Genomic DNA, 17,229 nt, shown 5'->3' with positions numbered 1-17,229 from the left:
TTTTCTAAGGACAAGCAGTCTTTAAATATCAGAGCCAGGCTTGAATTCAGGTTTTCCAAAGCTAATTCCAGCTCCGTGTGCTCTGTATAACTGAGGCCTAAAGGATTGAACATTTCCAGCTTTGCCCAGTGTTTTGCCTATTGTTTTCCCGACGGTTTGTAGCATTCATATCAATGGATATCACACAAGACCATGCTGAGCCTTTCCTTTTTGTCTAAGTACTTCCTAAAGGAACAGTCCTGCCATGTCTCATTAAAGCAGGAGTTCTCTCTGGGGGCGGTGGCTCACGCCTGTAATCCCAGCACTTTGGGAGGCTGAGGCGGGCAGATCATGATGTCAAGAGATCAAGACCATGCTGGCCAACATGGTGAAACCCTGTCTCTACTAAAAATACAAAAATTAGCTGGACATAGTGGTGCTTGCCTGTAATCCCAGCTACTCGGGAGGCTGAGGCAGGAGAATCGCTTGAACCCAGGAGGTGGAGGTTGCAGTGAGCTGAGATTGAGCCACTGCACTCCAGCCTGGAGATAGAGTGAGACTCCATCTCAAAAAATAAATAAATAAATAAATAAATAAATAAATAAAAAAGAGTTACCTTTTTGAAAAATGCAAAGAAGAAATGAGAATTTCTTTTCAAAGTTAAATTCAGAGTGAATTTCTCTTCTGGGACCCACTTCCATAAGCCTGTGGCCTGGCATTCTTTCCTTGGACTTGACTTATATGTGAAGACAGGGAACACCTTCTACCTGTATTTTTCTGTGATGGGCATGATTTCTGAAGAAACTATTAACAACATAGTGGCACACTTCAACAGTAGAATTGTATACTTATGCAGATTTATGAGAGAATTTTTGTTCTGTTAAAATTTCTGTTCTGAGGCAGTATAATGGGAACACGTGCCAGATGGACTCAGGATGGTCTTATGTGATATCTATTAATATTACTGTTGCAACCCACAGGAAAGGCACTGGGTAGAGTTGGCCGACCTCGTCATGTGAAGCATGAGACTTGCTATTGCCTACTTTAGCAGAGTGATGTGCAAGGGATGCCTGACACCAACTCACCCCAGCCTTGGTGAAGCGTTTACATTACTAGTCTATTTATAATAAAAAGCTCTGGCTGTGCCACTGAGATCCTTTAGGAAAATAGCAACCCAAAGAGTTTATGCAAAATAATATCCTTATTTGCTCATTGTACTAAAATGTGTCAAGGACCAGACTTTGGAAATAGGATGCACATGAAGTCCAGCCCAAACCTTTTACCAACTGTGTGGCCTTGGGCAGACTTTGATTTCCATAAATGCAAGAGGGCAATAATAAAATATACTTTTCCAAGTAATCAGGAGTGTTAGCTATAATGTTCATAAATAACATAAAGTTCCAGGAGAAGAGTAGATGCTCAATAAGTGGTTACTCTTGTTTTCAAGATTTCCCCCCATGATGTTACCTAACAAGCATAACATTTCCTCCAATGAATAATACGTGTGATGCATCTATCACAATGGATATATGTTGTTTAGAGTCAACCTTTTTTTGTTTTGGAACCTATTTTAGACTATGCTGGCAAACTTAAAAATTCAGCTAACATTTGGCCTAGAAAAAGGTGGAAAGGTTGTGTTGTGCCCCATTCAAAAAAATGCCAATATGGTACTTTTCTCATTTACATTATGATCTCTTATTCTGCATCAGTGATAATGACAACTTTTTAATTATCAATAATTGTTCATTAAATATTGCCAAGCTGTTGTTTATTTTCTTTGGTGAACACTAGCAAAATATTTGCCTGGATGACAGTACTTGAGAATTCTCCAAGTCCAAGAGCACAGAATAATGGGAAACTAGGCCCTTCCTTTCTAATTTCCAGGGCTGTTTCTAGAATAGCACTTTCTTCTATAGCAGGCTCTCCATGGACACCAATTTGGGCAAAATCAGGCACATCATTGCAAACCTGAGTGTGGAGACTTGCTCACTTGGCATTTACAGGAAAGAAAAATGAACTTCCACATGCCATAGGCATTTAAATGCTTGCTAGACCTTGCGGTTGCAGAGGTGAATCAACAGGACTCCCACCTCCAAGGATTCTCAGTGGGCTGAGGTCTGCAGGCATGCATTGAATCCCACAGTGCAGAAAGAACTCCAACAAGTTACGAGCTTGTGTGATGCAGGAAGAAAGAACAGTTCTTGTAATGATACAAAGATAGAGGAGGCCACCTATCTGACAACTCAAATCTGATTTCATTATAAAAGTCATTTATTTCACAATGAAGTCAACACTTCTGTTGAATATGTATTTGTCTCAAAAAACTCTTTCGTTGTAAGTAAAGGGGAACAATTCAAGGGGCTTAAGGACTAAAATTTGGAATGGACTCAAGAATGCTTTGTGAAGCCTTGAGACTTAAGTGACAGGACCTCTCAAGGGAGGTAGCCACAGTCAGAAAGCCCACAGCTATCCGAGCGGTCCTCATACGTCACCTCTGTTTCTCTGTGTCTGTTTCATTCTTGTTTTTCTTCCACCTGTCCTATTCTGCCTTTCCAGATGAAGCACAGAAAACATTTGCCCCACAGCATCTAAATATGTCTTTCCTAAATCCAATCAGCTAAGGGCTCTTGGTCTGGGCCTTGTGGAACCAAGAGGCAGCTGCAGCCCACCCAGCTGGTGAGGGAAGTTCTCAGGGAAAGTGAGTCATCTCCCATTGTGTAAAGCACTGGGTTGGGACTGATCTTAAGGTAAATAACCCAAGTTGCACACATAGCTATGGAAATGGTAGGTCAGAGGGAGAAGGTTCGGCTTCAGGTTGGAAAGAGAGGGATGTTTGTAGAAGAAATGAAAATCAATTGAGCATTGAAAGAAAGTTTCAACCAGCATAGTGAAGCAGCATCATCGTCTGGAGTAAATACCTGAGATTCGTTGCCTCACGGCGAAGGAAAACTAGGACACAGACACACAAAGGGTGAGGTTCAGAGTGGAAGTTTAATAGCCGAAAGAAAGAGAAGAGCTCTCTTGCTACAGAGAGGAGTCCCAGACAAAATGGTTGCCGCTTCCGCAATGAAATGCAGAAGGTTTTACAGACGAGCTTGAGGGGGCAGTGTCTGATTTACACAAGGCATGAAAGATTGGTTGGACCAGGTGTGCTATTTGCATAGTGCGTATAAAAGCTGGCTGCCCCACCATGATTTTTTACTATGCAGATGGGTTCGCTGCCTGGCTGGTGCCTTGCTGCCTGGTTCTTTACTGTACACGTGGTGACAAAGAAAAGGGAAGATGGAGCCTCCATGTTGAACATGCCTGGCCCTCCGTAGCCCTTTCCTATTGGCACAGCTTCCCGCATGCACATGTGCAAGCTTCCAGCTTGCTTATCTATGTCTGCAGCTCGTTTTTTCAGGCTGCTCTTTGTTAGAAAAGAAGTGATTTGGGGGTTGCTTTTTATTAAAAGGGAAAAACCTGTCGAGGACTCTGTTGCCCTTACTATCTGCTTAAATAATTTCTTTCTACCTCCTGTAACAGTAGGGATGGGGGGAAAAAACCTAGACTCAAAGAGTGAAGAGAAGTCTAAGGAATAATCAGGCAGTAACCACCGAGACCAAAAGCAAGATAGAATTAGGTGCCAGGAATTAAGTGAGGCAAGCAGTTCAGAACAAAACCTGGAATGAGTTTGTCCTGAAGTTTTCCTGTGAGAAGTACATAGGAAAAGCTGTGGTCTTTCCAAGACACTGGCTGTGTGGAGCTACTTGGTCTTCATTTCCCAGGCACATCTTCAATTAACCACTCACATCCTAACCCCATAATGGCATCTCATTCTTATTCTGGCCAGTTAACATCTATTGAGCAGTTAACCATGCGCCAGGCACTGTGCTACCTATATTACCTGAAATTATTTCCATAATAGTGCAATGAAATAGGTGTCATTATTTATATTTTACATATGATGAAATTGAGGTTTAGGTGAAGCAAATCGCTTAGGGGCACATAGCAAGTAAGCCACAGGTGCAGCTTTGTGAGACACTAAGACTTGTTTCTGCAATTACTATAGTGTCTATCCTCCACGTATTCTGTCTTTGATTTGTCAAATAGATTGTCACAAAACTAGCACCCAATACATCTAATTTTCTGCCTCCGCTAAGAAAATAACTTATAATTCCAGACCACCTTCACTGGTTGGGGGAAGGAGCTGAGGGTGACGAATTCATGCCAATTCCTGAAAAAAGTCTAATATAAAATAAAAGACAGGCCAAGTCTCAAAAAACCTGCATCAGGTTTTGTTGTTGTTGTTTGCCTACTTTATGTCTTTTGGGTTCTGAGCTCTTGAAATTGCAATGGCTGCCTGTTTTCATTTGCAAAACTTCTTACCATAGCATTATAGCTTTGGTAAGTGCTTTCGAAAGCAAAAGAGCATCTATATTTAGCACAGAAGGTCAAAAGAAGTCTCTAAATAGAAAATATGTGTGCTTAAACTTTTGTCTCATTTAAATATGAAGATAAATTTAAGCACTCTTTGGTGTCAACAATTCCAACCTCATAAATTAGAAGCAACCATAGTAAATGCATCCAGCAGCATTTAACCTTTCCTTTTATTTCCCCTAATTATAAAGTATGGGACTGAAAACATTCACGTTGATTTACTAAATTTCCTATTGTCAAGTTCTATGTCTACACTTGATGTGATTATGTTAATGCGCTAATTAAGTTTGGTGTCCTTTAGCATACGTTCTGCTTCCAGCAAAATAAGAAAATGCTAAGAGAAATATGTTTTCCATGAATGTGGTCTGGAATAAATAGGGCAAATGCCCTGTGAGAGCAGAAAATATTATCTTTTGGGTTGAGCTGCCTTGGATACAATTTAATGTGAACACTTGAACATATTTATGAGGTGCAAGAAGGAAATAGAAAAGAGCATTCAAGCTGTGTAGTGTGCCTTGCTTTCACCATTAGAGCTGAAATGATGGTGAGTGTGCTCATATGTGAGCCAGAGTGTTTTGAGGGACACTGCAGGGAGCAAAAGTCAAGAATATGCTGCTTGTATATTTCACCCAAGGCCACCTTTAACTCAAATTTATATCTTGTTCTATTTTTTTCTGACTCAATGTATGCAAACATTTTCATTATTTTGCAGGTTGATTTTCCTTCTGATTTTCAACTCTAGAAAAAGGCCTGGGCCCAGGTCTTGTCTGTGATAATGCATATTCTTAAAAGAGACAAAAAGAGTCCATTGTTTCCCTTTGCAAATTAAGCTATGACATAATATTTTATTAATACTTAAATTTTAAATTTCATGTTATTGAAAGAGCTCTTTTAGATTTATTTAGATGTAGATTTTTATCATGCAACACTCACGCATATATTCGTTAAGTTATTCCTAAAATTGGATCATAGTCAGAGTCTTTCTTCTGAATCACTTACAACTCAGAGTCAATGTACATGTTTTTCTTCACACTTTCATCCTCTGGAGTAGATGTTGAAGGATTTCTCATATGTGTCCCGATGCTGCCTCCAGGACATTCTGCAAGTCTCGATGCTGAACTTTCTTGGTCTTATTAGAATGGTCATCCAAAGGTTTTTAGTCTACGTTGTGCATGCAGAGAATAGCAATTATGCCAATATGACAATGACTGTGAAACACTACTGACTGTAAGCCACCTCCTGATTTTAGAGAGAACCCTAAAATCCATGAAATACTGTAAATCCATAGCATCACTTTCCTCCTAGGGTTATGGTGAGAAATATCCTGGAATAGTGCCTAGCACTTAGTAAGCATTCAATAAGTGATAGCTGTCAGTAACGCTACTCTAACTTGTTGGGATGGCTCTGTATATGTAAATTATTGAATAATTAGAGTAATAAATTATACCCAGGCTTTAGTTATACCAGTATTTTAGGAATGTGTGCCTGTTTGGTCTCAAACAATGGGAAAGGATCTCCTGTTCTGTAAATGGTGCTGGGAAAACTGGCTAGCCATATGCAGAAAACTGATACTGGACCCCTTCCTTACACCTTAAACAAAAATTAACTCAAGATGGATTAAAGACTTAAATGTAAAACCCAAAACCATAAAACCCTAGAAGAAAACCTAGGCAATACCATTCAGGACATAGGCATGGGCAAAGGCTTCATGACAAAAACACTGAAAGCAATTGCAACAAAAGCCAAAATTGACAAATGGGATCTAATGAACTAAAGAGCTTCTACACAGCAAAATAAACTATCATCAGCTTGAACACGCAACCTATAGAATGGGAGAAAAATTTTGCAATCTACCTATCTGACAAAGGTCTAATATCCAGAATTTACAAGGAGCTTAAACATATTTGCAATAAAAAACAACAACAACAACAACAACCCCAACAAAAAGTGGGCAAAGGAGGCCGGGCACAGTGGCTCACACCTGTAATCCCAGCACTTTGGGAGGCCGAGGTGGGTGGATCACCTGAGGTCAGGAATTTGAGACCAACCTGGTCAACATTGTGAAACCTCGTCTCTACTAAAGTACAAAGAAATTAGCCCGGGGTGGTGGCGTATGCCAGTAGTCCCAGCTACTTGGGAGGCTGAGGCAGGGGAATCACCTGAACCTGGGAGGCAGAAGTTGCAGTAAGCCAAGATTGCGCCAGTGCACGCTGGCCTGGTGACAGAGTGAGACTCCATATCAAATCAAAACAAAACAAAACAAACAACCAAACAAAAAACTAAAAAATTAGCCTGGCATGGTGGTGGGCACCTGTAATCCCAGCCACTTGGGAGGCCGAGGCAGAAGAATCGCTTGAACCCAGGAGGCAGAGGTTGCAGTGAGCTGAGATTGCGCCACTGCACTCCAGTCTGGGAGACAGAGACTCCATCTCAAAAAAAAAAATAAATAAATAAAATAAATAAATAAACAAATAAATAAAGTGGGCAAAGGATATGAACAGGCACTTCTCAAAAGAAGATACTTATGCAGTCACATGGAAAAAAGCTCAACATCACTGATCATCAAAGAAATGCAAATCAAAACCACAATGAGATCTCAGGCCAGTCAGAATGGCAATTATTAAAAAGTCAGGGAACAATAGATGCTGGAGAGGCTGTGGAGAAATAGGATCACTTTTACACTGTTGGTAGGAATGTAAATTAGTTCAACCATTGTGGAAGACAGTATGGTGATTCCTCAAGGATCTAGAAACAGAAATACTATTTGACCCAGCAATCCCATTAATGGGTATATACCCAAAGGAATACAAATCATTCTACTATAAAGACACATGCACACGTATGTTTATTGCAGCACTATTTACAATAGCAAAGACATGGAACCAACCTAAGTGTTCATCAGTGATAGACTGGATAAAGAAAATGTGGCACATATACACCATGGAATATTATGCAGCCATAAAAAGGAATGAGATCATGTCCTCTGCAGGAACATGGATGAAGCTGAAAGCCATCATCTTTGGCAAACTAACACAGGAACAGAAAATCACATGCACACATGTTTATTGCAACACTATTTACAACATCAAAGACGTGGAACCAACCTAAATGCCCATCAATGATGGACTGAATAAAGAAAATGTGGTACATATACACCATGGAATACTACACAGCCATAAAAAGGAATAAGACCATGTCCTTTGCAGGGACGTGGATGAAGCTGGAAGCCATCATCCTCAGCAAACTAACACGGGAACAGAAAACCAAACACTGCATGTTCTCACTCATAAGTGGGAGCTGAATATTGAGAACACATGTACGCAGAGAGGGGGACAACATACACGAGGGCCTGTTGGGGGTTGGGGGATGAGGGGAGGGAGCTTAGAGGATGGGTCAATAGGTGCAGCAAACCACCATGACACACGTATACCTATGTAACAAACCTGTACGTTCTGCACCTGTATCCCACTGTTTTTTTTTTTTTGAAGAAATAAAGAAAAAGTTAATTTGAAAAGTCTACATACTGTATGGTTCTAAACTATATGACATCCCACAAAAGGCAAAACTCCTGGGATGGTAAAAAGTTAGTGGTTTCCAGGGATTGGTAGGGAAGGAGGGATAAATAGATGGAGCACAGAGAATTTTTAGGGTAGTGAAACTATTCTTTATGATACTATAAAAGTGGATACACATCATTATACATTTATCCAATCCCATGGAATGTACATCACAAGTGTAAACCCTGATGTAAACTATGGACTCTGGATGAAAATGATGTGTCAATGTAGGTTTATTGACTATAACAAATGTACTACTCTGATGGGACATGTTGATAGTCAGGAGGCTGTGTGTGTGGAGGAGTAGGGGGTATGTGGGAACGCTGTACTTTTCACTAAATTTTGCTGTGAACCTAAAACTGCTCTAAAATAGTATCTTTTAAAAGCAGAAACATTTCTAGATTAAAGAGACATAAAGTCATGACAGTGAAATATAACATGTGATCCTGGGTTGGACCCTGAACTAGGATTCTTTTTTTCTATACAGGACAATTTTGGGATAATTGGGAAAAAATGAATAAGGTTTATAGCTTAGATAATTATATCAATGATACTTTCTTGGTTTGATAAATATAATACAGCTATATAAGAGAGAGCCCTTTTTCTCAGGAAATACACAGAAGTATTTAGCAGAAAGGACTCTAATGTCTCCAGTTAGTCTCAAATGGTTCAGAAACAATAATATTGGTATGTGTATATATATATTTATTAGAGAGAGAGAGAGAGAAGAAATGATAAAGCAAATGTGGCAAAATGTTAACAGTTGGGGTGAAAGGCTTATGATAGTTGTTTCTACTATTTCTGCAACTCTATTGAAAGCCTGAAATTATTTCAAAATAAAAAATATGAATAATTGGGAAAACAAACCACTTCAAAGAAAATAAAAAGTACATGAAGAGTATTAAACTCATTTTGAACCAATGATGGCATTCTAAATTCCCTTCTGAGCACTTTTGTTATTGGCATGCACTCATAGAATTATAGTGTTAGTGTTGGCTTCCTTCTTTCTGCTTTCTTTTAAACTCAACATTATTTCATGTAAACAATCTCTGCACTGACAGACTGCAAAGACCTGCTACTTTCTAGGGACGTTTTAGGATCCCACCACTTGGCTGGGCCTTGGTAGCTTAGCTGCCTTCCTATTGTTATGAATTATTATTTTTGTTATTTATCAATTCCTCGCATGCTTATTTGATTGTACAAAAAATAGTGTCAGTGCTAGTATTGTTATTAATTGTAAAAAGCCTACTCACCTCACCTACCCCAACCCTTTGTTCTCGCATCCTGTAGCATCATAAGGTGCAATCACCTACCAGTGAAAGCACAATGATAAGTTCTCAGAGTGGTTAGCCTGCTGGCTTCTGCATTGTTAGTCTATGCAGAGACCCGATTTTGAGTCTTGACCATGTTTTCGACTAGCTGTATGATCTTAGGCAAGTTATGGAGTATCTCTAAGCCTCTGTTTCTGTTTATTTCATTTACTTAAGTCTTTCTCAAAAGTTTGAATGTATATCTTGCTCTGTATGTGAATATTGAATACCTGCTTACTCTATTTTTTGTTTCCCCTATTTACAGAGAACCTCCTCAATCTCATTCCAATTTACTTCACTAAGTTAGCAAGAGAAGTTACATTTCAAGTTTCTGTGTTAAAATGGGATAACATTATCAGTGGAGAGAGCTCTAGTTTGCATAAATTAATACTTTAAGATTGACTAAGCAAGAATTTTGGAGTCAGATTTGTCTGTGTTTACATATTTAGCTATGTCACTTATCAGCTGTGTGACCTTAGGCAAATTCCTCTTTAACTCTGTAAATATCAGTCCCCAGATCTATAGAATGAAAATAATATTAACTACATTAAAGAGTTAATTTAAAGGGTTAAATGAAATCTATATAAAACAATTTTGCAATATTTTAGACACTTTGTAGATACAGACATAGTTTGTGTGTGTGTGTATATATATATGCACATATATATCGATGTTGACCTAAACACTCACATAAAAATAAATATGATATACTTATTTACAGATTAAAATTGGAAATCAGTGAGTCAAAAATGCTCTCTAGAAAGGTCAGGGGCTGCTCAGCATCACCCTGGGGCATGACTACTCCCCTTGGTCTGGAACCTTGGTTTTTCTTTTCAGCTCAAGCAGAGCTCATCAGGTCCTGAGGGACAGAGTGAACTGATCAAATATCAGTTTATTTTTAATAGGGAACGGAAATGGCAAGTACACTAGAGTGAACCTGTGGGCTGATCCCCTCATTACCTTTTATAGGAAAGTCTCCTTAGGAAGCCAGATTATCCTCTGAAGGTTGCTGGGGCACGGTGGGGTGTGTGTATGTATACATGTGAAGTATAGGCCAGAAGTGGAGTGACAGGGGATTAGAAAGATGGCCTTGTAGCTAATATCACTGAGTCATACATAAAAGGTTAATGTTCCCCAATCAAGGAGAAGAACTGGCGGCATGATTAGGGAACAACTTGCGTCCTGGACACATCTTGTTTCTTGACAAGGTTCCTCATAGACTATTCCTGGCTTGTATCATTTGCTTATAATTAGTTGTTTTCCTCCCAAAATTTACTTGAAGAAGTCTGTATTCTCTCCCCCCCACCCCCACCCCCCCCGAATACACATTCATCTTACAGGTCTTGTTGTTAGATTTTGTAGCTTTTTTTTTTGCATTTGACCCAAAAAAGATACTCTTTTAAGTCAACATCTGCCCTAAACAGTTGTATCTAATTTGTGATTATTTCTAGTATCTTGCCTTCAATTTCCTGTTGCTATGGTCAGAATTTCAGAAACAGCTTCAGAAACCATCGTACCAACTCAGCAAACAAATTCCTCCTCTTTTTGAGCCCTGTGAGTAGGATGACTGGGGAAACACCTAGTTAGGAATATATTTTGGTCCAGAAAAAAAGAAAAAAGTGAAGGTTTCAAAGACACGTTATATGAACAGCCTCTGAGACATGTCACAGTTGGCAAGGGTTTTAAGGCCCTGCAGTTGGCTCTCCATTTAGCCAAATTCTTATGCATTATGTAAACAACTTAGGCACCACGAACAAAAGCAGAATGCTTTTCACAATGAATATTGGGAATGTCAGGGATTTTCCTATTCAAGTATCATTTAACTTGAATATGATTTGATATACAAATATTCTGTTTATGTTACAATTTTAGAGACTCAACTGATGAAATAGAGACCAGGTGAGGATTTGTGTTTTCCTCTAAGCATTTTCTTTTCCTCAATGCTGTAGTGTGTTGGAGTTTAACAACAGTAGTGTAGGAATGAGACGACCCCAGCCCTGTCTTTGCCATCATCCCACATCTTACCAGTGATTTCTCCTTGTAGCCAGGGGTTTGACTTTTAATAATGTATAAAATTGAGAAGCCCAGACCTAGAGAAATGCACCATTATCCATCTCTCATCATTGTCTTGTTGAAACCACGTGGGCAGGAGGAGAAACCCCCATCTTGGCAGATCAGGAAGGAATGGGTGTCTCATTTTCAGTCATCTAGGAGAATTGGTAATCTTAAGCCAGGAATTGAGGCGGGCTCTGGATTAGCTAAGGAAGGAACTTCTTCCTTGTTAAGGAGGCTGGAAGGAATTGGAGCTCTGGATTTAAGGTGTAGTGAGGGCTAAAGTGTAGGGGTGGTGAGGGGTGCACCTAGAGGCAGGCCAGACAGATGGTACCAACACACCTCTTTGATTTGGTTTGGCTTGGTTTTCAGTTAATAGCAAGTTAGTTTTCAGTGCAAGCGGTAGATGAATTAGCAACACAGGGAAATGGTGAGTTTCTGGAGCAGTCAGCAGTTACTGCAGCCATAGCTAGAACTACTTCTGGGTTCTGACCCCACGTGCAGGTGATAAGAAGGAGCAGGAATGGCCCTTTGTAAGGGAGGAGAGCAGAGGCCTGCCCTGAGGCTAACTCTGGATGGCAGCCATGGTGTTGGCAGAGGTGCCAGGAGAACAGAAATCAAGCAGGGTCACCGGAAGAGATGGGTGCTGATCAGGAGGGAAGTCTGGAGTAGAGGTGGCAGGGAAGTGGATGATGGTGTGACAAGAGGCAACCAAGGCAGGTTTGTGCGAGATTCAGCTTCCTTGAGGACCTCCCCCAACCTGCCCAGAGAGGCCTGGGGATGAGAAACATTGTGAAAACTGGAGTTCTGCCTAGCAGGGGTGGTGGGTATTTGTGTTATACTTTAAGACACAAGAATGGAGTAGTTGTGACTGCTTCTCCTTCTGCCCAACCCACAACTTACCTCCAACCCACAACTCCTCCACTTTGCTCAAGATGCAAAAGCAGTACCTCCCTCTTCCACCCCTACCCTTAATTTCCTAACAGTATAATACACAGGGAGAATGAGAAAGTTTCTTAGGTTTACCTCTAAATTGTGTACTAGATGGTTTTTAAAGTTCACCTCTAAAAATCTATGACTCTGTGTTTGAAATAGCCATACGTTCAAAGCACCGAAATCTAATTCCTCAACGAGTTAGACTGAATATTCCCAAAATAAATTTTCTTAAACAAAAACATGCTTCATTTCCCTCTAAGAGTGTGACCTACAGGAAGGAAAGTCATTGTCACCTGTCCTTTGTTTGTGGTAATTTGCATGCTAATGATCGCGCAGTCCCAGACCAGTCGGTTGGATAATGAACTTGGTCGAGCCCTGTTGTATCAGAGTAACCAGTGTGGATGCCAACAGAATGCTGAGTATCACTTGGAAAGAGAGATTAATCATTAACCAACCTCATTAATTCACTTGGCATTTTTAAGTAAAGATTACTTCTCTGTATATAACATAAGAAAAGATCAGATGCACACATTCAGCATTACTTGCTAAAACGTTCAGATAATCGTATTATGCTCAAAAAGATTGTTCTCAATTGTGCAGGTGGCTTCCAAAATGAATTACTACAACAGGAAGGTGGCAAAATCTGAAACTTTTCATATATGTGGCACTTCTTCACTCATAAGACCAAGTAAAAAATGCCCGGACCAGTGAAATAATGGTGTTAACATGATTTGAAAGTCAGAAGGTGCTGGGTGTAGATGAGAATTTGTTATAACTACAACTGGTAAATAGAGTTACTGAAATTTTTCCCATGGACTGGGAAAACATGAAGACTTATAATGAATAGGGCACTAACTGATGAGTAGAATATCTTATTTTCCCTATTTCCCTCTTGTTCTCCAAGAGTAAGGAGAATCAAAGTAGGAAATTAAAAATAAAAATCCAGAGAAGAAGCGTTAAAGATTGAGAGATGCTGGGGTTCCCTAACACTGGGAACGTGTTAGCTTTTGCAGGGAAACACAACATTTAGCTCTATGTATGCTGCCATGGAAGAGACAAAGGGATGGAAACATGCTGCTTATGTGATCACTGATGTCTGATAAGAGACTCAACCACTCACTCCATGAATATTAGAATACTTCACATGGCTCAGGCTATGAGCTGGGTACCAGAGAAAGAAAAAAAAAAAAAAAAAATGAAGGTAGTAGCTCACAGCCTAATGTATCAAAGAAGATGTTATTTTAAAAACCAATCCTTGTGCAGTGAGATTTGTGCTAGAATAAGGGGAAAGGAGGAATTTGGAAGTCCATCCCAGAAGAAGCCATGAGCACACCGCCCGGAAGAAAGGCAATCCACACGTGGTTCCTGATGAATGAGAGGTTCACTGGGGAGAGGGGCATTTTGGGCAAAGGGAATAGCACAGTGTATGTAGGAAATGACTGTGTGGCTGGATCTTACCGGAGCATAATTGGTGGTGAATGGGGAGCAACTATGGAGGTAAAAATGGATAGGAAGGTAGAATCAGAGACATAAGGGTTCATTGCAGGGCGTCTGCCCTTGGACTGATTTATGAATGTCTCTTTTTGTGCTTGCTAAATTTGTTTCTGCATTTATCTTCGTTCATTTTTCCCTTGCTATAATTTTTTCCCCCACTTTGTAGCAGACATCTGTGGAAATGTCCTCCCAGCCTGTCTATAGCTCCATCCTCTCAAGCTCTGCTTCTCTGTAGCTCCAGCCTCCGGGTCCTATCAGGGGATGCTTCCTTCCCACACGTTGTTGTCTCCTCTCCCCATCTGGGGCAGCATGGTCCCCAGGGCAAGGTTGGCCTAGGAGCAGGCATGTGACTCGAATCAGGGCTTCCCCCAACCTTTTCCTAAGGTGCCATTCCTACCAGAGAGGGTGCCCCTTTCTGATCATGGGAGCCAAAGATGGTTTCCATCTTACCTGTCAGGAGTGATGTGTCTTCACCACGTGGAGGAAGGTGTGTGCAGCCGGAAAGAATGACACATGAAGGGAAGAAGAGGGGAAAATACGCACAGGGAGTCCTTGTGAAGTCCAGATGCCTGGTCCCAGTTTTCCTGGAGTCTAACTGTATCCCTACCCGTCTGAGTTTTGGTTGTTAACCCTTCCTTTGGGTTACCTGGGCATCCTTAGCACCTTACCAATAATACATAAGCTAATTTGAGTTGGGGTGTTTTCAGGTACAAAATATTCATTGACCCTGAGATTTCTGAGCTAAATGCTAATTTCACTTATTTCCATTCATTTCTGTTTAATAATCAAGTACTTGCAGCTGTGAATTTTTCTCTGCAGATAGCTTTTGATACAGACAGTCATCATTATACTGTTTTCCAAATTGTCAGTTGCTTTTTCGTTTTAATTCAATTTGTACCATTTCATTTTGGGGATGGGAGGCTGAACTTACCTCACCTCTCTGATAATAACATCAACAAATATCCTGTAAGAACCACATGCCAGATAATGTTCTAAGTGTTTTACAAACACTAACTCATTGAATTCTAACAAGAACCCTATGAGATCAGTACTATTAATATCGCTAGATCATGAATGAGTAAATGGAGGCACAGGGCGTCTAACTTACACTGAGTAGGTAAATAGAGTTGTTGAGATTTGAACAGGGGACTGTCTGGCTTCCAAGTCCATGCTCTGAGAGCAGCTTAGAGTCTAAACTGCAATATTGTCATGGCTCTGTGTGGCAGAAGAGGCCAGTCCAGATGCTGCTATCCCCTGAGACAGCCAGAGAACACAGCAAAAGCATCAGCACAAGCACATGCTGTTCTTCAACACACAAAGAAGTTCAGGCCTCAGGACACAGGGTTCTGTTTGCAAGGGAACAACTCCCAAGAGACAAGACGCAGCCAGGGAGCAAGATTATGCCTGTAGCATTGTGGTCCCATTACTGTCTCCAAACACACCCAGTCATTGCCCCATGCCTTCCTCCTGGTGCTGGGTGCTTTGGGCCCATGCTCAGGGGAGGAGTGGGGAGAGGGTAAGTGGAGCAGAGTCCTCCAACAGGCCAAGAGTAAATCAACCTCAAATCAACATATTTTACATTTGTCCTGCGTTGTTGTTGATCTCATCTACCAATAACTAGAAAATCTTGATTAAAGTCTCTACTGATAAGGTGATTTTTGTCAGCTTCTCCTTAAATTCCTGGTAGTTTTTGTTGTGCACATTTTAGCACTATGTTACTTGGTCTTGATTCCTAAGAGTTCATGGATGGTACATTCTCACCATGGATATGTTTCCATCTGTTATATTTTTCACTTTAGGTTGTCTCTTTTTATCCCTGTAGCAGGGTTAGAAATTAACTCATACCATACTCATTTGAACCAAATGAATTTTAACCTTGACAGCTCATGGTGTTTCTCTGTTTTATACTATCTCTTAGAAAGCTCAGCATCACCCAGGTGAATGCACAGTCATTCTTAGGTCCTTTCCCTTTCACTCCCAGCTCCCCTTCAAGCTGGTGTCTAGGTGGTCATAGAGGGAGTGGTGGGAGAGAAGGGAGCCTTAGAGCCTTGCCCACCTCCATTCTGGGGGGCTGGGATGGTCTTTTGGCTGGTGAACATTAAGATATCTTTAGGAGGCCTCACACTGAGGGCTGATATCTGTGGCCTTGGTTTGGGGTCTTGTTCATTCAATCCTGCCTACTATAGCCTTTTAGTCCTCAGCCAGATATCCATTAATTTAGACCCTCAATACCTTCATGTCTCCTCACCTGTGGCACACCTAGCATACCTCAAAGAGCCACAAGGAGCCAGGAGTGCCATATCAGGCCCAGCTTTGCAGCTACATCCCTCAATCCCTGCAGAACCACCCTGTGTGTTATCTTCCCCAAGACTCCCACATGGGTGGTGGCCAGAAACCCCTCCGCTTTTGGCTATTCCATCAGCTGGCTTCATATACCTTCCACGGAAATTAGAGCACCTGGGACTGACTGCCTGTTTCCCCTCCCACCCTCCTTCCTTCCTTCTCCCCACTCTCCATGAAGGTAAAGCACGACAAGCTTCCCCTTCCTATCTCTGTGGGATGGGGACTTGCCATGTTTTTCTCTTTCCTCTGCAATACTACCACAATACATTTTAAAGTCTCTAAAGTGTATACAGCCCATACATTACTTCATTCAATGTCATCTTCATCAAAACTCAGCACAGTAGGTAACATCATCCTCATTTTCCAGGTGAGGAAAGTGAGACTTAGAGAAGTTTCATGAAGTGACAGAGCAAAAACCTATACCACGCTTTCTGCTTCAAAGGCTGGTGCTTATGCCTTTTTGTATAAAACTAAGATCTCATCCACATTTGATCTGTTATAAGTCCATGATTCTTGGTGTAAAGCAGAGGCCTGATAGAGAAGAAGGCAGGGGTGGGGGCTGGGGGTAGTGCCTGGACAGACAGTCTGTGGGCAGTTGTCACCTGTGCAGAAATAAAGATAAGGAGGTAGCAGTGGGGATAACAGAGACTCATGAGCCTTTATCTCCAGCAAAGAGAGAGAGAGAAGTTAAAAAGAATGTTGGAGGAAGGAAGGGTTGAGAGGACACATACAAACGGAGAGAAAGCCTGTGGTTATATCCATGGCAGCCCTACCATGCCTCTTCTTCTGCAGAAGCCTGTGCTTTCATTCCTGGTCTCTTGGTATCTTAAAGTGAAGTTAAAATAAGATAAAATTAGCCGGGCATGGTGGCTCACGCCTGTAATCCCAGCATTTTGGGAGGCTGAGGTGGGCAGACCACGAGGTCAGGAGATCAAGACCATCCTGGCCAACATGGTGAAACCCCACCTCTACTAAAATACAAAATTAGCTGGGCATGGTGGTGCACGCCTGTAATCCCAGCTACTTGGGAGGCTGAGGCAGGAGAATAGCTTGAACCCGGGAGCTGAAGTTTGCAGTGAGCCAAGATCGTGCCATTGCACTTCAGCCTGGGTGACAGAGCGAGACTCCATCTCAAAAAA

This window comes from Rhinopithecus bieti, unplaced genomic scaffold, assembly GCF_001698545.2.
Source record: "Rhinopithecus bieti isolate Rb0 unplaced genomic scaffold, ASM169854v2 scaffold_15087, whole genome shotgun sequence".
Lineage (NCBI taxonomy): Eukaryota > Metazoa > Chordata > Mammalia > Primates > Cercopithecidae > Rhinopithecus > Rhinopithecus bieti.
Note: the sequence above shows the minus strand (reverse complement) of the source record.